The sequence below is a fragment of the Schistocerca americana genome, chromosome 10 (assembly GCF_021461395.2).
Source record: "Schistocerca americana isolate TAMUIC-IGC-003095 chromosome 10, iqSchAmer2.1, whole genome shotgun sequence".
NCBI lineage: Eukaryota > Metazoa > Arthropoda > Insecta > Orthoptera > Acrididae > Schistocerca > Schistocerca americana.
This window is the reverse complement of record NC_060128.1, coordinates 136,835,379-136,861,008: the sequence shown is the minus strand read 5'-3', so window position 1 is coordinate 136,861,008 and position 25,630 is coordinate 136,835,379. Positions and strand designations below refer to the sequence as shown.

The following is a 25,630-nucleotide window of genomic DNA, read 5'->3' as shown; positions in this document are numbered from 1 at the left end:
CTCTACGATTTTTAACCTCCACGCTGCCCTCCAGTACTAAATTGGTGATCCCTTGATGCCTCAGAACATGTCCTACCAACCGATTCCTTCTTTCAGTCAAGTTGTGCCACAAACTCCTCTTCTCCCCAATTCTATTCAGTACCACCTCATTAGTTATGTGATCTACCCATCTAATCTTCAGCATTCTTCTGTATCACCACATTTCGAAAGCTTCTATTCTCTCCTTGTCTAAACTATTTATCGTCCACGTTTCACTTCCATACATGGCTACACTCCATACAAATACTTTCAGAAACGAATCCCTGACACTTAAATCTATACTCGATGTTAACAAATTTCTCTTCTTCAGAAACGCTTTCCATGCCATTGCCAGTCTACATTTAATATCCTCTCTACTTCGACCATCATCAGTTATTTTGTTCCCCACATAGCAAAACTCCTTTACTACGTTAAGTGTCTCATTTCCTAATCTAATTTCCTCGACATCACCCGATTTAACTCGACTACATTCCATTACCTTCGTTTTGTTTTTGTTGATGTTCATCTTATATTCTCCTTTCAAGACACTGTCCATTCCGTTCAACTGCTCTTCCAAGTCCTTTGCTATCTCTGACAGAATTACAATGTCATCGGCGAACCTCAAAGTTTTTATTTCTTCTCCATGGATTTTAATACCTACTCCGAATTTTTCTTTTGTTTCCTTTACTGCTTGCTCAATATACACATTGAATAGCATCGGAGAGAGGCTACAACCCTGCCTCACTCCCTTCCCAACCACTGCTTCCCTTTCATGTCCCTTGACTCTTATAACTGCCATCTGGTTTCTGTACAAATACTGAATAGCCTCTCGCTCCATGTATTTTAGCCCTGCCACCTTCAGAATTTGAACGAGGGTATTCCAGTCAACATTGTCAAAAGCTTTCTCTAAGCCTACAAATACTAGAAACGTAGGTTCGCCTTTCCTTAATCTATTTTCTAAGATAAATCGTAGGGTCAGCATTGCCTCACGTATTCCAATATTTCTACGGAATCCAAACTGATCTTCCGCGAGGTCGGCTTCTACCAGTTTTTCCATTCGTCTGTAAAGAATTCGCGTTAGTATTCTGCAGCTGTGACTTATTAAACTGATAGTTCGGTGATTTTCACATCTGTCAACACCTGCTTTCTTTGGGATTGGAATTATTATATTCTTCTTGAAGTCTGAAGGTATTTCGCCTGCCTCATACATCTTGCTCACCAGATGGTAGAGTTTTATCAGAACTGGCTCTCACAAGGCTGTCAGTAGTTCTAATGGAATGTTGTCTACTCCCGGGGCCTTGTTTCGACTTAAGTTAGTTAGGTTTAATTAGTTGTAAGTTCTAGGCGACTGATGACCTCTGAAGTTAAGTCGCATAGTGCTCAGAGCCACCTACCGCATGACTGTCACCTCAGGGTGTAATGTGAATAATAGTGGTCGTAGAACACACCCCTGTGGAACACCCAAAATTTGCTATAAGCCGAAGGAGGCGTTCCTACCCAGGACTGTGTATTTTTGCTGTCACACGGTGATCAGTCTGGCTCGGCAGAGCTAAGTCGTGCGACTCGTCTGCGCTCCGGGCCTTAGTTTTGTGGAAGACGGATGCGGCTGCAGCTGGCGTGTGAGCGGACAGAGGCGAACAGCTGCAGCGGGGAGTGCGCGCTGACGAACCCCGACAGGTGCCTGGGGCAGCGCCTCCCACACGACAAGTGTCGCTAAGTGCCCTCGCAGCGCTTGTTTGTCTGTCCGGGCCCGTCGTGGGCGGCGTCTATTTTTTTGCCGGTTTCACAGGCAAAACGGGCGGTGTCGAAACGGTGCCTCTTCTTGTGTCACCGATAAACTGAGGGGGGGGAAAAAAAAACAGGCGGCCAATTTCTCAGGTTTCATCTGGCCCTTCCTCGTATCTTCGTTGTTGATACAAACCCATTATGAAGGATCATTTCTCCCGGTACTGCGGTACCGAGATGTTTCTTTTTTTTGTCATGCCACAAAATAAAAAGCGACAGGAGGCTGGTATATCATTAGATTACTACTACGGCGCGCGCACAGAGGGTATGCAAGCAGAGCTCATTTCGATACAATCAAAACGATCCCTTACATGAAATTTCCTGGCAGATTAAAACTATGTGCCGGACCTAGACTAGAACTCGGGACCTTTGCCTTCGCGGGCAAGTGCTCTACCAACTGAGCTACCCAAGCACGACTCGCGCCCCGTCCTCACAGCTTTACTTCTGCCAGTACCTCGTCTCCTACCTTCCAAACTTTGCAGAAGCTCTCCTGCGAACCTTGCAGAACCAGGACTCCTGAAAGAAAGGATATTGCGGAGACATGGCTTAGCCACAGCCTGGGGGATGTTTCCAGAATATTTTCACTCTGCAGTGGAGTGTGCGATGATATGAAACTTCCTGGCAGATTAAAACTGTGTGCCCGACGGAGACTCAAACTCGGGACCTGTGTCTTTCGCGGGCAAGCGCTTCTGTGAAGTTTGGAAGGTAGGAGGCGAGGTACTGGCGGAAGTAAAGTTGTGAGGACGGGGCGTGAGTCGTGCTTGGGTAGCTCAGTTGGTAGAGCGAAAGGCAAAAGTCCCGAGTTAGAGTCTCTGTCCGGCGCACAGTTTTAATGTGCCAGAAAGTTTCATATCAGCGCACACTCCGCTGCAGAGTGAAAATCTCATTCTAATCACAGGCTTGTCCATCACCAGTGATCCCGGGCTTCCTATTTTCTTTAAATAACTGTGGTGAGATTGTGATTTTGGTTTTCTAAAGAACTGAGTAGCACCAACGTTCAAGGTCAGCATGGCTCCGTATTTCTGCAGGGGACTCCCAACGATTTGTTGAGTCCCTGCGACGTCGCCGGCCAGTGTGGCCGAGCGGTTCTAGGCGCTTCAGTCTGGAACCGCGCGAACGCTACGGTCGCAGGTTCGAATCCCGACTCGGGCATGGATGTGTGTGTAACGTCCTGAGGTTAGTTAGGTGTAAGTAGTTCTAAGTTCTAGGGGAGTGATGACCTCAGATGTTAACTCCCATAGTGCTCAGAGCCATTTGAACCATTTTTGAACCTGCCACGTCGAATTAATGCACTACGCTGGGCACATCCTTCGACTTTTGTCACCTCATTTGACAAGGTATTACGTAAAATGGGAACGCTTCTGGCGGGGTTACGGAGATGCGACTTCTCAATCCCACAAATGGTTCAGTTAAAAGTCGCTCGTGGGGACTCCCGAGCGTCAGTGACATAGGATCACTTAGTTTTTCACGCAGTGCCTACACCTGTGCCTAATATCGGCGGCTGGAGTTAGCAGGAGCTGCTTCCTCAGTAGTGGTAATACAGGGTGGCGCAGGGGAACGGGAAATTTTGAACATTACAGTTGGCAGCACTGTAGCGCCGGCAGGTGTTCGAAACTTTGCACAATTGATGTGAACGCATTGCCATTCAGTAATCATGGAGAACTGGACTGGTGCGGAACGTGCAGTAGCTGTGAGAGCGTTTTACAAAAATGGTGGTAGTGCGACTGCCGCGCAGAGAACATTTCGACAGCATTACCAGCTTGGACGTCATAGACGTGTCCCATCTGCGCATGTGATAACAACGTGGGTGCGTAATTTTGAAGAAACAGGAGCTGCCTTGAAAAAGAAACCTCCAGGTGGCATTCCAACGGTACGTACCTCAGTGGACATTGCAGCTGCTAGAGCTGCAATCGAGAGAAGTCCTCGCCGCTCCTTTCGACAGCATGCATCTTCGCCAGGAATTAAGCGACGAAGCTTACAAAGAATACTGCACGAATTAGACTTCCATCCCGACAAGTTGCAGATCGTGCAACACTTACATGAACGAGACCCAGCGTCACGTATGGAGTTTAGTAGCCAGATATTGGCTAACATCAACGAGGACGCGAATTTCCTTGGTAACTTATGGATATCAGACGAAGCCCATTTCCACCTGAACGGATTCGTGAACAAACAGAATTTTCGTTATTGGGCACAGGACAATCCTTGTGAGTTTCACCAGCGACCACTACATAGCGCCAAGGTCACAATATGGTGTGCTGTGTCATGTCATGGTGTTATCGGCCCTTATTTTTTTGAACGTGAGGATGGTAGTGCAGTGACAATAACATCCGCTCGATTGGTTGAAATGCTTCAAACATTCTTTACACCAAGACTATACGAGCTTAATCTTAACGTCGAAAACATGTGGTTTCAGCAGGACGCAGCCACGTCACACACTGCTCGACAATCGATGGCAGCAGTTCGTGAATTGTTTGGAAGACGCATTATTTCATGTAACGGTGACACTGCATGGCCTGCGAGATCCTCTGGTCTTAGTGTGTGCGACTTCTTCCTGAGGCGATATCTTAAAGGCAAGGTGTACCGTACACGTCCTGCAACGATCCATGAACTGAAGGAGAACATTGAAAACGAAATCACTACCATTCCCCAAGATTTGCTACACCGCGCATTCCAGAGTTTTCGTAACAGGCTGTTGGAGTGTGAACGTCGAATGGGAGCACATCTTTCCGATGTCATCTTTAAAAAGTAGAGAGACACTTTTGGACATTTTGATTGTAAAGACATACTTAATAATGACATACTGAAAACATTCACTTTCGTTAATAAATTACTAGTTTTATGGATTTATTCATGGAAATGACATTTCGAAATTTCCCGTTTCCCTGCGCCACCCTGTACGTAGAAGAGCACGAAGGGTGGCGCCACGGAGGAAGGCAAGCCGGGACGCGTGTCGACAACCCACGCGCTCGCCAAGTGGCCGTGTTGTGTGTCGGACACATTTATAGCGCGGGTGCGTCGCTGTCTGCTCGCAGGACTGACGCATCTCACAACACGTCGAGCTACCCGGAGCAGCACTCTGCTGTCGCAGCTCCCTGTCTCCCAGGGGATGAGTCGCCGCGTAAATATAGAGGGCGTCCCGGGACCGGAGCGGATCAGGCGCCATCTGCCTGTTTGCCAACTCCGCCGACTTCTGCCTGTCCGGGGGGAAAGAAATCATCCTCCAGCGACAAGTAGCTCGCTTGAGGGAAGAAATGTTCCAGCAGCGTTAGTGACTATTTCGATTCCCCGACAAAATACGTAAACAGCAAAGGGAGCCTTAGTCGATTCCCCGACAAAATACGTAGACAGCAAAGGACTTGGAAGAGCAGTTGAACGGAATGGGTAGTGTCTGGAAAGGAGGATATAAGATGAACACCAACAAAAGCAAAACGAGGATAATGGAATGTAGTCAACTCGGGTGATGCTGAGGGAATTAGATTACGAAATGAGACACTTAAAGTAGTAAAGGAGTTTTGCTATTTGGGCAGCAAAATAACTGCTGATAAAGTAGAGAGGATATAAAATGTAGACTGGCAATGGCAAGGAAAGCGTTTCTGAAGACGAGAAATTTGTTAACAACGAGTATAGATTTAAGTGTCAGGAAGTCGTGTCTGAAAGTATTTGTATGGAGTGCTGCCCTGTATGGAAGTGAAACGTGGACGATAAATAGTTTGAAGTTACAATGAAATGACCACCCGTAGCTGCTTACATGCGTTGACATACGTCAACGGGGACAGATGAAAATGTGTGTGCCCCGACCGGGACTCGAACCCGGGATCTCCTGCTTACATGGCAGACGCTCTATCCATCTGAGCCACCGAGGACACAAAGGATAGCGCGACTGCAGGGATTTATCTCTGGCACGCCTCCCGCGGATCCCACATTCTCAACGTATTGTCCCGCAGTACATTGGTAGTATGTCAACGCCTGTAAGCAGCTAAGGGTGGTCATTTCATTGTAACCTCATTCTAAGGAGCTGCATGGTCACCGATGGTATCTGTTCTTTCGGACATGTCCGAAAGAACAGATACCATCTTAGTATATAAATAGTTTGGACATGAAGAGAATAGAAACTTTCGAAATGTGGTGCTATAGAAGAATGCTGATAATTAGATGGGTAGACGACATAACTAATGAGGAGGTATTGATTAGAATTGGGGACAAGAGGAGTTTGTGGCACAACTTGACTAGAAGAAGGGATCGGTTGGTAGGACATGTTCTGAGGCATCAAGGGATCACCAATTTAGTACTGAAGGGCAGCGTGGAGGGCAAAAATCGTAGAGGGAGACCAAGAGATGAATACACAAAGCAGATTCAGGAGGATGTATGCTGCAGTAGGTACTGGGAGATGAAGAAGCTTGCACAGGATAGAGTAGCGTGGAGAGCTGCATCAAACCACTCTCAGGAATGAAGACCATAACAACAAGAGCAACATGATTTTAGATTTTCCCGGAATACGACTTCTGAAAAACGTATGCATGTACCGGGCGGCTATAATTGCGGTGCACCTGCTCGTAGAGATCCAGTGTGAGCTGTAATAATACAGCGAGGAGTCACTGGTACACCAGCCTAATATCGTGTAGGGGCCCCGCGAGCACGCAGAAGTGTGGCAACACGACGTGGCATGGGCTCCACTAACGTCTGAAATAGTGGTGAATTTGTAAGTAGGCTGTTTAGGTTTTTATGTTGGTAATGCCACGTAGCGCTCTGTATGGAAATCACTGGCTGTGCTGTGTGCAGTCTGTGGCTGTTTGGCATTGTTGGAACATTCGCTTGTGTAGTGTTGGGCAGTTGGATGTGAACAGTGCGTAGCGTTGCGAGCCGCCAGCAGTCGTGGCATGTGGAGCCAGAGATGCCAGAGTTTTGAGAGGTTACTATAAGCGGACGATCTGGACGTGTGTCCGCCAGAAAAAGGAAATTTGTGTGGATGGATATCATGAATTGATATATGACTTTTGAACATTATTAAGGTAAATAAATTGTTTGTTCTCTATCAAAGTCTTTCGATTGCAAACTATCCCTATCAGAGTTTAGTGCCTTCAGTAGTTGTAACCTTTTATTTAGCTGGTAGTATTGGCGCTCGTGGTATTGCAGTGGTTCGAGTAACGAACATTTTTGTGAGGTACTTCGTAAATTTTGATTCGCTAGAACTGAAACTAGTTAGTTAGCTAGTCAGATGATTTGTTTGACAATTAAAAGTTGTGTGGCCTCATGACCTCAGAAAGTGTGTACGTCTATACTCATCTTCTACTCAGAGATGGACGATCCTTCAGAAAAACGTTGCAGTAGTAGATAAGAGGCTTTTAGATACACTCGCTATGAAACTGTTGAGCCTGTGTTTTAGTACTTCAAATAGATAATCGACGCCGCTGAGAAACTGTCTAGTTCTTCGGAAACTACAGTAAACAAAGGAGGTGCTCATACTGTTGGTTTCATTGTGCGATTTCTCACTTTTTTTTTTGTCTACTATTATCTTAGAGGACGTCGACCGTGATCAAAAAGCACGTTTGTTTGCATGACCATCTTGCGCAGCAGCTGTTAAAATCAGTTATTATTGGTTTTCCGTCTTGAGCTTACTGCAGTCTGATGAAAGAGAATTACGCCAGACACGTTTCACTTCCGTCGTTATTCTGCAAATTCGATACACACGTTTGTACATTTTTGGTTGTTTTAGGTTAAAAACAGCGTTTCGTTTATAAAGTTGGTGTGCAAGTTACTTAGGGTGTTTCTTTATACAGGGTGTAAATTTTAAGTTTACAAACCAGAATAACTCGAAAAATAAGCTTCACACGAAAAAATGTGTAGAAACCAAAGCTGATTATTTTCGAGTGGGACATCTGCTGGTGCTATATGTAGCCCGCCACCCCAGCCCCCTGGGGGGTGGGGCTGGAGGCAACTTTAAAATTTCAAATGTGAACCCACATTTTTTTTATTGCAGAATCATATTCTACATAAAAAAGTAAAGACATTTTGTCTTAAACATATGTTTTGATTCTTAGCAGTCGGCTCTGTAATTCAAGAAAATCCCTGTTCTCATTTTTGCGTGGGAAATGGTTATGTATAAATAAAAAAATTTTATTTACTTCGTGAATTTTGCTTCACTAAAACTAAAACTCTCCCTCTCACCCCATAGTGTGCGGTTTGAGAGAGAGGAATTAGAGTTTTACAAATGTTGACCCAAATTGTCAGACAATTTTATTTCCACACATTCATTGATAATCTAGCTCCAAAAGTTTGATGTATGGGCCAACATTTTGGTGTCGTTGTAATTCGTGGAATGGTCTGTGAGAATACAATGTTCTTGGGCGAAAATTACGTTCACTAGACAACGCACACAGATGGTTTGCTAATTCGGAGTACGGAAGTGCAGAGAAAGAAACTGATCCTTACAGGAGAAAATTGGAAACCTTCGCACTGAGCCTTCTGTTGGTGCCATAGTGGCGTTAAGACTAAACATTCTATTCGTTGAGGCAACTGTTAGTAGTTCAATTTCTCGTCACTGTACATACCATGTATCAGGTGCTGAGGTTCTTACTTTAGTCTATGAGAACAGTGGCGTATCTCTCCATACAGATATCTGTCTTGTTCTCGCTCTCTCCCCCTCTCTCTTACACACACTATAGAGTGTTAGAGTGTGTGTGTGTGTGTGTGTGTGTGTGTGTGTGTGTGTGTGAGAGAGAGAGAGAGAGAGAGAGAGAGAGAGAGAGAGAGAGAGAGAGAGACCATGATTGCTAGATTAGATGACCCGCGTCTATATGCAAATCATTTTGCCTCCTACTGTATTACATCTTGGCACCGACCTTATCACCACTCTCACAACTGGAACAGCCCGTATGAAACGCTGCTACCACGGACACGCTGATTAATGGCGACCGTTGCAGGAACTACAATAGCTGTCGTCTGCAAGCGAGTAACAGGCCGCCGTAAGGCCACACACGGTGTGCTGTATTGCGGCGAACGAATTACTTACACCATACCAGATGCCCTTATCACCCCTAAACTTTATCCACTACCAAATCATTAAATGGTAGGAAGACATAGCATTAAAATTTCGGTAACCTACGATAACATTAAGTGACAGCCTTAGCTTTTGTTATTGCCTCTGACATTCTCAGAAGATGCAATTTTGTCATACGATGACATGATGGGGACCGTGGTTGTTCTTTGAAGACAAATGTTGATGGTGCAACCAGCCACACATTTACTTTCAGTTAATTTATTCAAAGGGTACCGTTACCGGTTTCGAATCGTTGTGATTCATCCTCAGGCGGTTTACACGCTTTCTTTATGCCATGTGGTGTGTTTTTTTTTACAGATTAATTGTCCTAAAATATAAATAATACATAATTATAAACACGCCACACACAGATGGTTGCGTTACAGATTTTCGTTGCATGTGACTTACGTGAAACGTCGGTTTGGAGTGTTTGTTTTCATAAAATTCGTCCAACAGATGTAAATGCATTCCCACTGCATTCTTATTGTTCCACACGCAAATTGTTCTCACTGAACACTTTAGCTTTGTCACTGAGAAGATTTCTACCACGCACCACATGTTTTGATACATACAAAGAGCTTACAAACATATGAGTATCACAGATGCTATGATACATCGTAACATTTGACGATGATGTCCTATGTTTGGAAAGGATCACATATCCATTTACGCAACTGTAATGCCTTTTACACTAGTACAGAAACATTGAAATTTTGAGTTGATATTGTTAAATTAATTATAAAGCTGATTTTTAGTTATATATATATATAACTGTATAGGTAAAATAGTATATTATTTAATTACATTTAGCATCATGAGAATCATAGTAACATATAAATTTGCTACTTGATCTGCTACTAATCTGTACTAATATTACTTGCTTTGGAGGCTGGAAAGTAATTTTTGGAAATTTTTCAGGAGAGGGGTGTTAGCTAACTCTGTTTGTTCGTTAAGGATTTAGTCTGGGGTGCTGTTTGTGGGTGGGTGTATATTTCTCATTCTTCTAATATATTCATAGTGGCTCCTTTTTCTGCTAGATGCAAAAAATTTTTAAGAAAACTATTCAGTGGGAAAGACAGTGAACAACTTAAAAATTTTGCATCTAGCAGAAAAAGGAGCCACTACTTTCCTGTATGCGGAGTCTGTCCTTCCGACAATCATATCTTTTTCGATGTCTTCACATTTTTCCTGTAGCCATTTCGTCTTAGCTTCCCTGCACTTCCTATTTATTTCATTCCTCAGCGGCTTGTATTTCTGTATTCCTGATTTTCCCGGAACATGTTTGTACTTCCTCCTTTCATCAATCAACTGAAGTATTTCTTCTGTTACCCATGGTTTCTTCGCAGCTACCTTCTTTGTACCTATGTTTTCCTTCCCAACTTCTGTGATGGCCCTTTTTAGAGATGTCCATTCCTCTTCAACTGTACTGCCTACTGCGCTATTCCTTATTGCTGTATCTATAGCGTTAGAGAACTTCAAACGTATCTCGTCATTCCTTAGTACTTCCGTATCCCACTTCTTTGCGTATTGATTCTTCCTGACTAATGTCTTGAACTTCAGCCTACTCTTCATCACTACTATATTGTGATCTGAGTCTATATCTGCTCCTGGGTACGCCTTACAATCCAGTATCTAATTTCGGAATCTCTGTCTGACCATGATGTAATCTAATTGAAATCTTCCCGTATCTCCCGGCCTTTTCCAAGTATACCTCCTCCTCTTGTGATTCTTGAACAGGGTATTCGCTATTACTAGCTGAAACTTGTTACAGAACTCAATTAGTCTTTCTGCTCTTTCATTCCTCGTCCCAAGCCCATATTCTCCTGTAACCTTTTCTTCTACTCCTTCCCCTACAACTGCATTCCAGTCGCCCGTGACTATTAGATTTTCGTCCCCCTTTACATACTGCATTACCCTTTCAATATCCTCATACACTTTCTCTATCTGTTCATCTTCAGCTTGCGACGTCGGCGTGTATACCTGAACTATCGTTGTCGGTGTTGGTCTGCTGTCGATTCTGATTAGAACAACCCGGTCACGTGATAGCAGAGATAAATCTTGTCAAGGATAAATGTAACTATCGATCATAGTACGTCAAACATAAAAACTCCTCATCGATTCTGTAGCGCCACAGTCCATATATCACTGAGTTTCAGGGCTGCTTCTTTTCTGTTGAAATTATCCCCATGATTATGTATTTAGATGGCTTCTCTGTATAGCGGTGTATAATAGTTCGTCATAGTTCATAAAACTTGAGTTTCCGAAATTTTCACTACGTGATCACCTGATTGAAGAGCATGTTCCGCCACGGCTGATTTGTCTGTTTTCCCTCGTCGGCAAGGACATTTATGTTCCTTCAACCGTGTATTCACAGTTCTCTTTGTAGCTGCAATGTAGACCTTGCCACACGTACGCGGAATCTTATATACACCACTTGCAGAGGGGGACGTTTATTCTTAACTGAACGAAGTGTTTGGCCTATTTTCTTAGTTGGCGAATGTGAGTTGGCTGAGGAACGTGCCGAAATTCAAGTGGTTCAAATGGCTCTAAGCACTATGGGACTTAACATCTGGGGTCATCAGCCCCCTACACTTAGAACTACTTAAACCTAACTAACCTAAGGAATCACACACATCCATGCCCGAGGCAGGATTCGAACCTGCGACCATAGCACCAGCGCGGTTCCGGACTGAAGCGCCTAGAACCGCTCGGCCACAACGATAGTGAACTACAAATAAAAAATGACAATCGACAAATAAACCAATAGCTACCGGAACAACATCCAAAACAAGAACACTACGAACTGATGCACCAGCTCAATGGTTTCGAAATCGCGGTGTTTGGGTGGCTAGGCAAATTGGTGATACGATAAATACAGAGGGGTCCAAAAAGATGTATCCACTGTTTAAAAGACCATATCTTTCAAACTAATTCACGGAGTTGCCTCATTTTTTGTGAAAGTGTAGCTTAAAGTCCAACTTAAAGATATCACTGTAGTTGTTCGAAATGTTCACCATTAACATCCACACACAAACGATGCCGCCGAACTGCAGTACGAGCTACTGACTGCAACGTGTTCAGTTGCATATTTGCACGTGAATGTGCGATGGATTCCCAAAGTTCATCTAATGTGCGTGCCTTTTGTCGATAAACGACGTCCTTTAGTGTTTCCCACAGGTAAAAGTCCAGAGAAGTTAGGTCTGGGGAACGTGGTGGATACTCCATAGCACCTCTACGGCCTATCCATCTTCCTGGTAGATTTTCGACGAGATACGCCCTAACACTATTTTGGTAGTGGGCTGGGGCACCATCTTGTTGAAAGTAAACTCTTCCGTTTCCATGCAAGTCTCGGCTAGCAGGTAAAATGGATGTCTGAAGCTTCTGAAGGTACATCTCACCGGTAACTGTGCCGTCAAAGAAGAATGGCCCAATCGAGCCCTGGTAAGACAACCCACACCACACATTTACTCCTGGTAAATTCACGGCTTTGTCTACATCGACGTTCGGCTTTTTGGCGGCCCAGTAGATGCAGTTGTGCCTATTTACTGTACCACTGAGTTTGAACTGTGCCTCATCAGACCACACAACCATCTCTGCAAACTCTTCATCGTTGCGCACCATGTTAGTAAACCACCCGCAGTACTCCATTCTACGATCTGGGTCGCCCTCGTTCATTGCGTGTAGCAGTCACGGGATGTAGCACTTCCACTTTGCTGTCTTCAAAATGTGCCGAACACTTGAGCGACTCACTCCAGTTTCACGCGCACACTGTCTCACAGACTTCTGTGGTGAGCGAATGAATTGTTGTAACACACGACGGGAGTTAACTGGACTTGTTACTGTTACAGGTCGTCCAGATCGTTGTTTGTGTACATCTGTAACACTGGCTTCGGCTTCAAATTTGTCTCTAATGCGACGAATCGTTAAACGTGTCGGTGGCTCTGTTTGATACTCATTCCGCCATTGCCGTTGAACCTCATTAATGTTTTCGTACCATTTCAAAATTGACTTCCTTTCATCGACTGTAAGCCTTGCGCCAGCCATGTTTACTCGAGTAACTAGGTGTAACTAAGAACAAAACAAAATCTGACGACTGTCATCTGACAAAACGAAACAACGCAATACAACGCTTGTGTGGCGATTGCCGGAACTACAAACTATTACTCTACCAAAGATGATACAACTCCGCCAATTAGTTTGACAGTTATGGACTTTAAAACAGTGGATACATTTTTTTGGACCCCTCTGCATGTAACAGAATAACGTCAGGTAATCAGTAAGTAAAAAAAAAAATTATTTACGCCAACTTTTTTCACGGAACTTAGCTGGGGGCAAACTTGCACTGCTTTGGTTCGCTAGCTCTGCAAACGGCTACTTTCTACTGCGCCTGTCTCCGTACAACTTCTCACAAACTCGGCCGTAAACATTCGCGTCGACGGTGCGGCGGTAATCTGCACGTTACATCTAAATACCGTTAATTACAACCCGGTGCGCGCTATAAATCATGACGAAAGCTCCCGCCAGCAAAGCGATGGCTCCTAAGACGCCCCTGGGGGGCAAAAAAGAGAGCAGGTAGGGGGGAAAAAAAATACAAAGGAAACAGCTTGGTTCCTGCGCATCGGGAAATATTGCGTCGCTGAAATGCAGAGATAACGCCGCCTGGACACATCGCATCAACAACATAGTGCCTTACAAATGAACACCGGCAGTAGCGGGCGGTACCCACTGATTAATGACTCCGTGGATGGCGCCGTCAATGTCTGCGTGAGTGACGCGTCGGCATCGCATGGGGCAGGAGGGAGTGGTGGAGGGGAGTGGGGGGGGGGGAGACGTAGGGGAATTAAACGGCCGAGGTCTTTCACGGCGAAAAGGAACAATTAATGGAGTAAAAAGGCGGAAGAAAGCGGCACAGGCAAGAGATGCGAGTCGCCTGATAAAGAATAACCTGATACGAGGGGGGGGGGGGGGGGGGAGGGGTGCATTCGGACACGTACAACCGCATAGCAGCAACATCTGGTGCTGTTTAAAATAAAAAAAAAAAGTCAGAGCCAATCTCGCGGACTGTTGTTCTCGGCAAATGATTGACAGTCGCGCAGCGTTCGCCAGTTATTTTCTCTTTAGCGACAGAGAGGGAACGAAGTCTCCTGTCGGTGAGTGACAGAGATGTCGGGGGGTGGGGGGCGGAGGGGAGGGTGAAATAGCGGTCAGGGGTAGCGCAAATGCAGTTCAGCGGGAAGACAAATGGATGAAAGTACGCGGGGAGCGGGAAATAAAATATTAAAAAACAAGTATCTCGCAGCGCTATCTGACGTCGCCTCGTATTCACCGGGAGCAGATCAATCATTCCGGTGTCTGGAGTTCTGGAGTGCACGAACGCTGTCTGCTGGAAGCCGCATCTGGCACGCCGATCTGGACACACACACACACACACACACACACACACACACACACACATTTACTATTGGTTGGTACTGGACAAAGTACAGACTGCGTGCTGTACGGAGTATTGCCGTATTCACAATAGAAAGCGTTGGACAATGCTGACTGCCGTAGTCTATTTAAAATTCTGGTGTTATCAGGAGTAAAAAGAAAAACAAGGAAAAAGTTTATCTACAACTTGGAACGGAAACCGGACTGCAACTGCGAGAGTCGTAGAACATGAAAAGCTGACAGTGCTTGAAACACGTATGTAACGCAGCAGCGATGGCGAGGCATTGTAGCATCTGTGACCAGAGAGTTTGCGCTGGACCGCGCGAGTGTTGCGAGCGGTTCTCAGTCTGTCAGTCAGTCGTTGCGAGTCTGTCAGTAGTCGTTGCGAGTCTGTAGCTCTGTCTAGTTGAGAGCAGTACTCTGTCAGTAGTCGTCGCGTGCAGTACGCTAATAGTCGTCATGCAGAGCGGTCGGTCAGTGGTGGCAGCCCAGTGGGGTTGCGTGATGTGGTCTGGCGACTACACTGGTCAAGATGCTGAATGAGGTATACTGTTAATTAATATAATCATTAGATAATGAAAAAATTTGTTTATTGTAATTAATTTCCAACAAATGCCCCAATAATAATTTTGATTTCAAAAGCATTTTTTTAAAAAAATTTATTGTTTATTGAACTAAAGATTTAATTGCACTTCCCCTTTCATTCCACTTCCGTTAAAGAAAAATTTCAGTAAAATAAAAAAAAAAAGGAATATTATGATTTGCAATGCAGTTCCTCCAAGCCGTGCGGAAAGATAAGAGCAGAAATGTGACATCCATTTATTCTGAGGTAAGACTTTAATTCTGATTGTTTTACACAGGGCCAAAGACCGATATTTCGGTTTAATTAAATTTTCTTATCACTGAATGGACTTTAATTTTTCATGAGGAATTTATATTTGAGTCAGATTGCGAATTTCACATTTTGTTGCCATTGTCAGTACATTTCATTGTGGGCAGGTTACGCATAGCGCAATGTCCATTAGCATTCATAATTAAATATTGTCATATTTCATTTTTCCTTTTAAATTTCGGTGGGGAGGTTACACTTGGCGACACCCAGTCCAGGATCGTATGTCGTAGAGAGTCTTTTGAACAACAGTCAGATATCTGCTCTTATTTGCTTAGATATAATTAGGATTTGGCGCAACGCTTTTATTAACTTGTGACTTTCTCTCTACAGGTCAACGGCAATTCGTTGCTCTGTTGTATTTGTGTGTTGTTTTTGCATTGTGCTTATTTATTTTGTGAAAAATTGTGACTATTGTAAAAATGCCGCGAAAGACTGTGAATAGTGTATCGCGAGGTATTTTGAATGAAATTACCGACTTAAACAGCGTGACCGATAGTAATTGTGACACGCAGTGTAATGATGACAATCCTGTGTTCACTGACAATCAATGCATTCCAACCACTAGTGATGACTTTTACCTTAATGATGAACAAAGGAACTCAATTGTCTCGTCTGTTAATTTGACGACAATTGATGACGCGGAGCGGTCTATAGTAATGAGCGCTGCCGAGCTTAACACACCCGATTTAGAAAATTCAAATAACGTACAGACAAATTTTTCGAACGAAAATGGTCAGTGTACTGAAAATTCGACGGATTCATTTAACGCGACAATTGCAGGTACACAATCAAACAGCACTGATAATGGAGTAAGTAATGTTACTAGGGGTCAATTTATGGCATTTTTGGTACAAAATTTCAAACAACTTAGAGAACAGTATAAACAACTTAATGCAAAACTTGATGAGCAGAACAAACGACTGGAAGAAGAGAACAAAAAATTTGAAGAACGGAACAAACAATTTCGCGAAATAATTAATGAAAGTTTCGACAACCATTACAAACAACTTAGCGAAACAATTAATGAAAGTTTCAAACTGACGAACGAAAAACAAGACAACCTTAACGAACGGAACAGACAAGTTAGTGAACAGAATACAGCTGTTACCGTGGAATGTCATGACGCTAAAGTACAATTACGGGAGGATAATAAGACTTGTGCTAATAACAGTAATGAAGAAGTTGGCACTGTTGCACAAGAATTAAGTAGCACACGTGTAGACACAACAGAATCACATAAAGACAAGACTAATGCAGTCACTGAACACTGTTCAGCGAACGAAACACAGATACATGAAATTAATGCAGTCACTGAACAATGCCCTAAAAACGAAGTACAGATTCGCGACGAAGTTAATTTAGAGTCAGTGGAAGTTTCACACACTCCGAATACGGAAGCTGACGAGAAATTTGCACGACAGATCAACCAAATTGACGAAAGTGTTACAGTAACAGAGTTGAAAACTATTTCAGTCACCAATACGTCACAGAATCCGCCACGTTGTGAGCATTTGTCTGACTCACGCAGCGTGTATAATGTGAGCAATTTACAGAGACTACGCGAATTAAAATCCGAAAAGCTATGCGATTTGAAATCCGAAAAGCTACGCAACTTGAAATCCGGAAAGACACAGACAAACAAATTCTCACACAAACCCGAACGTATTTTCAAATTCAGTGACGAGAGCGTTGATAATAAGCAATTTGCATTTGTAATAAAATCTAAAGAATTTAATAATGGCAGAACACAGATACACGATTTGCACTGTATACGACAATTTATTTTTGTGCCTTCACTACTATTACCTGTAATGCAGAAGCTAGCTTTGAACCTGATGCGACAATTTGCTATTGCATTTTCATCAGCGTTGCGTGTAATGAGGAAACTTGAATTAGCAAGAATACAGCAATTTATTTCTGAATTTGTACCGCCATTGCCTATAACACAAAAGCTAAAAATTATTTGCAGTGCGTAATTGACCTCAGGGGATTCATTACGCTTTAATGAATATGTGCCGTAGCGAGCATAGGGCCCCAAGCTGTAGTAGTGCTGTTTCATCTTTAGTTTTCTGCACTGCTGCCTTTTCTTCTACTATCCTATATATCTATCAAAACTGCTCTTTAACTATTGCTCTACCTAGAATTAAGAAAAATGACAAAGAAAACCGGATACGACAAATCTTTTACCGAATGTGACAATTTTCAGTAGGCACTCCAGAACCAGCGTAATTTTAGTAACAGATAAAATCGTAATCATCAGTATGTACAAAATTCTCGGCAGTCGCAACCACATTTTGGTAACAATAGACCTTTTCACCACAACAGCATGAAAGTCAGCCGCTTAGCATACGTAACCAACAATGTAGTCTACAAGGTCAACCAAACTTTAATGTTTCGCCGCGTGCACGTATAGTCCCAGCTCCAACAAATAGTAACGCATGGCAGCAAAGAAATAACTACGTACAGACAACACACTATTTCAACTCGCATCAATGCGCCGTATAGAAGTTACTATCATGACAGACGTAAAAATAACGAGCACAATTTTCAGCGTACATTTAATAACAGTCGATCTTATGAGCAGCAACAACATCAGCAACAACGAATAATCATGAATGAAACAGACAATAGGTGTCATCCATAGCGTAACACGTCAATAAGAAATAAAAGAACAGTTCATATAGTGGATATGCCACAGCATCCTCCCGTAAATAATAGCACGTACGACAGAATTTGACCAGACACAGTACAGGTTTCATATTCCAGTAACGTAAGCAATAATTTTGACACGCAGAATCTTCTTCACGAAAATGTGATTAATTTTGACGACATCCGACACACGTTTGCATTAAGGACAGAATTACGACGTATGTAGACGACATTCTTATCGCAGAAGCTAACTGGTCTGAACACAATATTATTCTTGAACAACTGTTGCAAACTTTTCATGCACAAGGACTCACAGTTAACCTCAGTAAATCGCACTTTGGCAAAACTTCCATAAAATTTCTTGGACACGTAATTTCAGCAGAAGGCATTGCGCCTGATCCAGAAAAACTTCAGGCTCTACGTGACATTAGTGTTCCTACGACGAAGAAACAATTACGCAGTTTTTTGGGCTTAATTAACTTTTTTCGTAAATTTATTCATCATTCTGCTTTAGACACGCCTAGATTATGCCAATTAACAGGTAAAAATACTATTTGGTCATGGGATAAGCAAGCACACTCTGAATTCATGAACCTGAAACATGCTTTGTTGAATGCTCCACTTTTATCGCACCCAGATCTTACCAGAAATTTTTCCATTGCCACTGACAGTTCCAATACCGCTTTAGGCGTACATATTTTCCAGGAAATAGAAGAACATGGTTCAACAGTAATTAAAAACATCGCATTTGCAAGTCGCATTTTGTCACCCGCTGAACGAAATTATTCCGTTACAGAACTGGAAACATTATGTGTTGTATGGGCTTTTACGAGATTTCGGCACTTTCTTTATGGCAGACATACCACCGTTTACACAGACCATAGAGCTATACAATTTTTACTTTCAGCTAAATTTACTCATGACAGATTAAGTAGATGGAAACTTTGTTTACAAGAATTTAATTTTACAATACTTCACATTCCCGGTACACAAAATGTTATAGCAGGCGCACTATCGCGTTCTCTGAGCAACAATCAGCAAGACGTAGCAACCAACTTTTGCAAAACAAATTTCAGTGTCATGTACATTCAGCAAGTTGCATTTGAAAATTTTATTTCATCGTCATTACAGGACATAGCACAAGAACAAAACAAAGACAATGTGTGGAAAGAAATTAAACACCTATGGCAAGATAGGAAAAATGTTACGATTAGAAACCACTACACTGTACGCAATGACATTCTGTTTCGCCGCTCTCATCCTGACAGCAACAATTGGTTATTATGCATTCCTGACGAACTGGTCTACAAATTAATTTGGTACACTCATTTAAGTTACGCACATTACGGAGCACGAAAATGTTTTCTTATACTGAGACAGAACTGTTATTTTACCAACATGGAGAAACGTATACGACGAGTTTTAGCGTCTTGTAAAATTTGCCAGAAAGCTAAATCAGACACCACTTCACATATTCCTCCATTATATCCCATTACACCTGTTAAATTAAGACATATGGCCGCTGTAGATATTTTTGGTCCGATTCCCAGAACTAACAGAGGTTTTTGCTACATATTTGTCGCTGTCGAGCTTACTTCAAAATTTGTTACTTTCACTCCATTACGCAAAGCTACTGCTAAAACTGTTTCGAAAGCATTTGTAAAACATTTTCTATCTCATGTAGGGCATGTAATGAAAGTAATTTCTGACAATGGATCTCAATTTCGTAGTAGCGTATGGACACGCATGTTACGAGCCAGAAACATTTCTCCGATCTATATATCCAAGTACCATGCTTCTTCGAACCCTTGTGAAAGATTAATGAAAGAAATTGGTAAGCTGTGCCGAATATACTGCCACAAAAGATATATTGATTGGGACACACACATATTCTCATTCCAAGATGTAATTAATTCCATTCCAAATGAATCCACTATGCTATCTCCGTCTGTTATACTGAAAAACGTTGAACCACCAAACAAAATTAAAGAATTAATAACATTTCCTACATCTCGTCGATTACGACACCACGAAATAATTGACATTGCGCTGAACAACATCAAACGTGCCGCAGAGCGCCGGAGAAGACAGCAAAAACAGGTTTGTACACGCCGCGACTTTCACGTTGGACAGAAAATATTGATACGTACACACTATTTATCCAGTAAATTAAAAGGTAAGTGCAGTAAATTTGAACTTCTATACGCAGGTCCATATCGGATTCGCAGCATCCCTCACCCCAATGTTGTACACGTCGAAACTTTGAGAACCAGAAAATCGAAAGGCAATCACCATATCTCAAACATTAAACCGTTTATTGAATGAAGACACTTTATGATTCAACACACAATGATGCCATTTACTAATGCAATTATATTCACCTGACTAATTACTGATGATTATCGTATTTTTTTTTCTTGGCAAGTGCCCGGCAAGGTAAGGTTAGCAGGTCGCTTTTCTTGTCGTTACACATCAGACCGTGCATGCTTTTCCAGACGAACTTACGTATTTTATGACTAATTATGCAATGTTAGCTAATGACATGTTAATTTCATTACATTTTTTATTAAAGTCTTTAATTCTCGCCTTGACTAATTACACTACATACAAGCTGAACACAACGAACGTCACATTTTTGTCTTTTTATGTACGATTGTTTACATGTTTTGTTTGTATGCATTGTGAAATAGCTAAGATATAACACACACCAGTTGACTTTGACATTTTTTTTTTTTTTGCCTTATGACATCTCAACATCGTGACGGTTTTACATTTTTGCTGCTGCATCGTATTATTCTGTGTACATTTTTGCATCTGAACACCGTCAATGTCTTTGACATATTACGTTTTCTGTCATGTTATGCTGTATGGTTAATTATGTCACCATAAATGAAACATTATTTAGTGGGTATATGATTTAAATGCAAGACATTAATCTTTGTTCATGAATTTCAGAAAGAAATGATGCGTGTGAGAGATAAATTCAACAGAAATGGGAATTTCACCTATGGAATAAACGAAAGGAGATGCAATAACTTTATGAGGAAGAGTAAATGGATCAGGATTGGCAGGCATTAACAAGAATATACAATACTCATCACAGAATAGCAGTCTTAACTAATTTTTTCTTTCAGAATACAAGGTGATTGATGCAGGCTGTCAGACTGAACTACACATCTTAGTTTTAGTGATGAAATATGCTAGAGATAAGGAATAGTTGTATAATGAGTAATGAAGTGATTTTTTTGCAGATGATAATGAATACTGATGAATGATGATGAGGGATATGGTATTATGAATAATGAAGTTTTTCTTTACAGGTGATGATGATAATGAAGTTATGGTAATGTGGATAATGAAGTGATGGATAATGAAGTTTTTTTTTTACAGATGAGGATAATGTTGAAGTTATGTATTTATGCTATGTAGTTATTTAAGTATTTGTTGCAGTTTGTTTTGACAGCAGGTGTTATATTGCATAGTAGGATGATGGAAAGTTTTGGAAAGGACAGCTATGGAACACATTTTTATACACATTTCACTACCTGTTAATTCGAAGTTCACTACTTTTCAGCATAGTGTGCGTTTCTTCTTTCAGGCCAATAATCCATTTTGTATATTTTTCCAGGAGAAGCTTTTCATGATACTTACTAAACCTGTTAGTTATTATACCTGTTCTAGTACTTGCATTTTTATTTTTTACCCATTTGTGTTTATGATTTATAAATGTGATCACATATACTGCGTTGTTACATAACCTTGCTACAGCTGACTCATGACGAATGACGTTACCTATCCTCATTTGCAGCAATAGGTCAAAAGCAAATAGTGTTATGCCTCAGCAATTAATTATCGATCTCAACGCAATGCATTGCTAACAAAAAAAATGTATTACCAGTCCCAAATAGTGATACCAGTTTGAGAAAATTCTGAATAATACTGATTAGCTCTGAATAGTATGTCACTTGAGTAATGACTTCTTAATGAGACAAAAAAACGTATATATTTAAAATAATGCTTTGTCACTAGTTAATAACTGCCACTGTTTATTGTAATGAGACTACTTATAATGCCTGTGATTATTAATGCTTTGACTGTAATTAACTGATTTTAATAATAACTTTGTAATGATCTGAATACTACTGAAGGAGGAACACCGTTTATTGTAATGATACTACTTATAATGCCTGTGATTATTAATGCTTTGACTGTAATTAACTGATTTTAATAATGACTTTGTAATGATCTGAATACTACTGAAGGAGGAACACTGTTTATTGTAATGATACTACTTATAATGCCTGTGATTATTAATGCTTTGACTGTAATTAACTGATTTTAATAATGACTTTGTAATGATCTGAATACTACTGAAGGAGGAACACTGTTTATTGTAATGATACTACTTATAATGCCTGTGATTATTAATGATTTGACTGTAATTAACTGATTTTTAATAATGACTTCGTAATAATCTGAATAATACTGAATGATGATTCTATTCAATACTTGCTGGCCACTGAGTGCCAATAATTAATGTCACTTGAAGAATTGTTATTAATTATGCCATTAATTAGCCCTTTTTTTTCCATGTTGAGTTTTCATGTTTTGGTTAATGGCCAATGAGTGCCAATAATTTGTATCACTCAATGTATTATGTTAATGCTAGGCCAATAATTGACTCTCCTTTTCAATTAAGGCTTCTGATGAACATTATTCTGTCTTACTAAATATACTTTGTAACTGGCCAAGGACCGCCACTGTTTATTGTAATACGATTACCCATGATGCCAGCTAGTGATTCTTAATAGATTGGAATGACACATAATTAATTAACTATGGTACTGTTTAATAATGCTTTGTAATTAGGAGAAGACTAATAATTCTTACTATTGGAATGACAAATGATTAATTAACTGTAATTAGACAAATGATTAATTAACGACAAATGATTAATTAACTGTAATTAGGAAAAGGCAAATGATTATTATTGGAATGACAAATGATTAATTAACTGTAATTAGGAGAAGGTTAATGATTCTTAATTACACTCTGTAACTGAAAAGAATGCGATTATTTAATAATGCTTTGTAACCAGGAAAAGAAGGCTACTGATTCCATGTAAAACAATTAATGAACATTTTTCTGTAATACTACATACTTGGTACAGAAATGTTCAATAACTGGGCTATGAATGCCACAAACTAATTAAGTCTCTAATTGTCACTATTATGTGACTTGATGTCCTTCACCTCATAAGCTGACTACCCTGAATTATTGCAATGTCCATTTGTCCTGTTTATCCTAGTGATCGTGGAGCACTATCTTTGGTTTTGCACTAATTCTACGTTGGTGTGCCTTGTAAGAGCGTGGTGTTGACACGACATGCTGTCCACTACCGTGAGCGATGAAGACATTATTATGGTCCCACTGTTTGGTGTACCTAATGTACTGCCAAAATGAAAACATGGAACATTACTACGACAGTTCAGTGTCTTGGCTACACTGATAAATTCTGATGGGAAAAGAACTTCAAGTCGTGTCACTTGGTGTTGTACTTCTGTGGAAAGATATGGACTTTCAGAACAGCTGTGTGCAATCTAAAGTGCTACAACCATGATGCAATCCTTCCCTTTCCTATCCTAATTCTTGTCACATAATGAAAATTATTTTTTTGGTAACATCATTTCTGTTCGTAGGTTATACATTTTTTTCGATTCGCTGAACTCCAGTGCGAGTACACTTATGTCACTGGTCGACATGATGTTTTGCCATTATGTTTATTTGTTGTGAAAATGCTAAAGACATTTTTCAGTGCGTGTGCACTTTGGACATGATTTTTTTTGCCATTATGTTTATTTATTGCGAAAATGCTAAAGACATTTATTTTTTCAATTTGTTCTGAAGTACAGTATATGTACACTCTTGTCTTTTATATTGTATATACATTTTTATTTTTATGATATGTTCTGAACTACAGTGCATGTGCACTTCTGCTAGGTGTTAATATGTTTCCTACTGAACTTCAGTGCCTGTGCACTTTTCTCATTTTTCAATATGATTTGTACTATTCTGTATATTCAATACTTCAATGCGTATGCACTTATGTCATTTGTTACTAATTGTATATACATTTCATCATTTACTGATATGTTCTCAACTCCAGTGCGAGTACACTCATGTCACTTGTCAACATAATATTTTTTGCCAGTCTGTTTATTTGTTCTGAATATGCTAAAGAATTTTTTCAGTGCCTGTGCACTTTGTTATCTGTCAAATAATTTGTATATACATTTTTCTGATTTGTTACTATGTTTTGTACTCACATTTTGTCTTTGTCTGATATATCTTGTACTTAGTGCGTGTGCACAACATTTACTTTATGTACTACATCTAATTATTCTGTAAATTGTAGAAGTTTATTAGTTAATTAAAAATTTTGCCGCGATTGGCAAGTCCAAATGACTCACCATCGCTGCCAAATTTTTGCCCCCCCAGTGGAGGGTTATGAAACACGTATGTAACGCAGCAGCGATGGCGAGGCATTGTAGCATCTGTGACCAGAGAGTTTGCGCTGGACCGCGCGAGTGTTGCGAGCGGTTCTCAGTCTGTCAGTCAGTCGTTGCGAGTCTGTCAGTAGTCGTTGCGAGTCTGTAGCTCTGTCTAGTTGAGAGCAGTACTCTGTCAGTAGTCGTCGCGTGCAGTACGCTAATAGTCGTCATGCAGAGCGGTCGGTCAGTGGTGGCAGCCCAGTGGGGTTGCGTGATGTGGTCTGGCGACTACACTGGTCAAGATGCTGAATGAGGTATACTGTTAATTAATATAATCATTAGATAATGAAAAAATTTGTTTATTGTAATTAATTTCCAACAAATGCCCCAATAATAATTTTGATTTCAAAAGCATTTTTTTAAAAAAATTTATTGTTTATTGAACTAAAGATTTAATTGCACTTCCCCTTTCATTCCACTTCCGTTAAAGAAAAATTTCAGTAAAATCAAAAAAAAAAAGGAATATTATGATTTGCAATGCAGTTCCTCCAAGCCGTGCGGAAAGATAAGAGCAGAAATGTGACATCCATTTATTCTGAGGTAAGACTTTAATTCTGATTGTTTTACACAGGGCCAAAGACCGATATTTCGGTTTAATTAAATTTTCTTATCACTGAATGGACTTTAATTTTTCATGAGGAATTTATATTTGAGTCAGATTGCGAATTTCACATTTTGTTGCCATTGTCAGTACATTTCATTGTGGGCAGGTTACGCATAGCGCAATGTCCATTAGCATTCATAATTAAATATTGTCATATTTCATTTTTCCTTTTAAATTACGGTGGGGAGGTTACATGCTTCAGAAAGGAGTTGGATAGCATTGTAGCTCGTTCCATTTCCACTCATCCACCTCCCGCACCTCCCTCAATTTTTCAGTCTGTAAATTGAGAAAGCAGTAAAAGGTGCTAAGGAGAAATTTGGAAAAGGAATTAATAGTTCACGGAGGAAAAATTAAAAGGTTAATGTCTGCAGATGACACTAATTCTGTCACAGACGGCCAGCGACTTGGAAGATCAGTTGAACAGACTGAGTAACCTCTTGAAACGAGGCTATTAATTGCAACTTTACAAAACCAAATCAAGGACTGTTAAGGTTGTGGAATTAGCATGTCCTGTGGGAATAAGATTAGGAAATGTGACACCAGAAGTAGCTGAAGAGTATGTTTTGTGAATAAAAACCTACATTTCTTGCTGCACTGTATTTTATTTCTCTCAGAGCGTTTCGCCCTATCCGCTTTAAGGGCTCATCATACGATAGTTCTTC

The 25,630-nt window shown here is 41.0% G+C and overlaps 1 protein-coding gene and 1 non-coding gene across 2 annotated transcripts in view; both read right to left on the bottom strand.

Moving 5' to 3' along the window:
• The window catches only part of LOC124552302 (homeotic protein Sex combs reduced-like), a 337,334-nt gene that overhangs the window by 45,899 nt on the left and 265,805 nt on the right, over positions 1 to 25,630 (bottom strand). The gene's annotated exons all lie outside the window — the stretch shown is intronic.
• On the bottom strand, positions 5,596 to 5,669 carry Trnat-ugu. Its single transcript has one exon. It is a non-coding gene; the product is annotated as a tRNA-Thr (tRNA).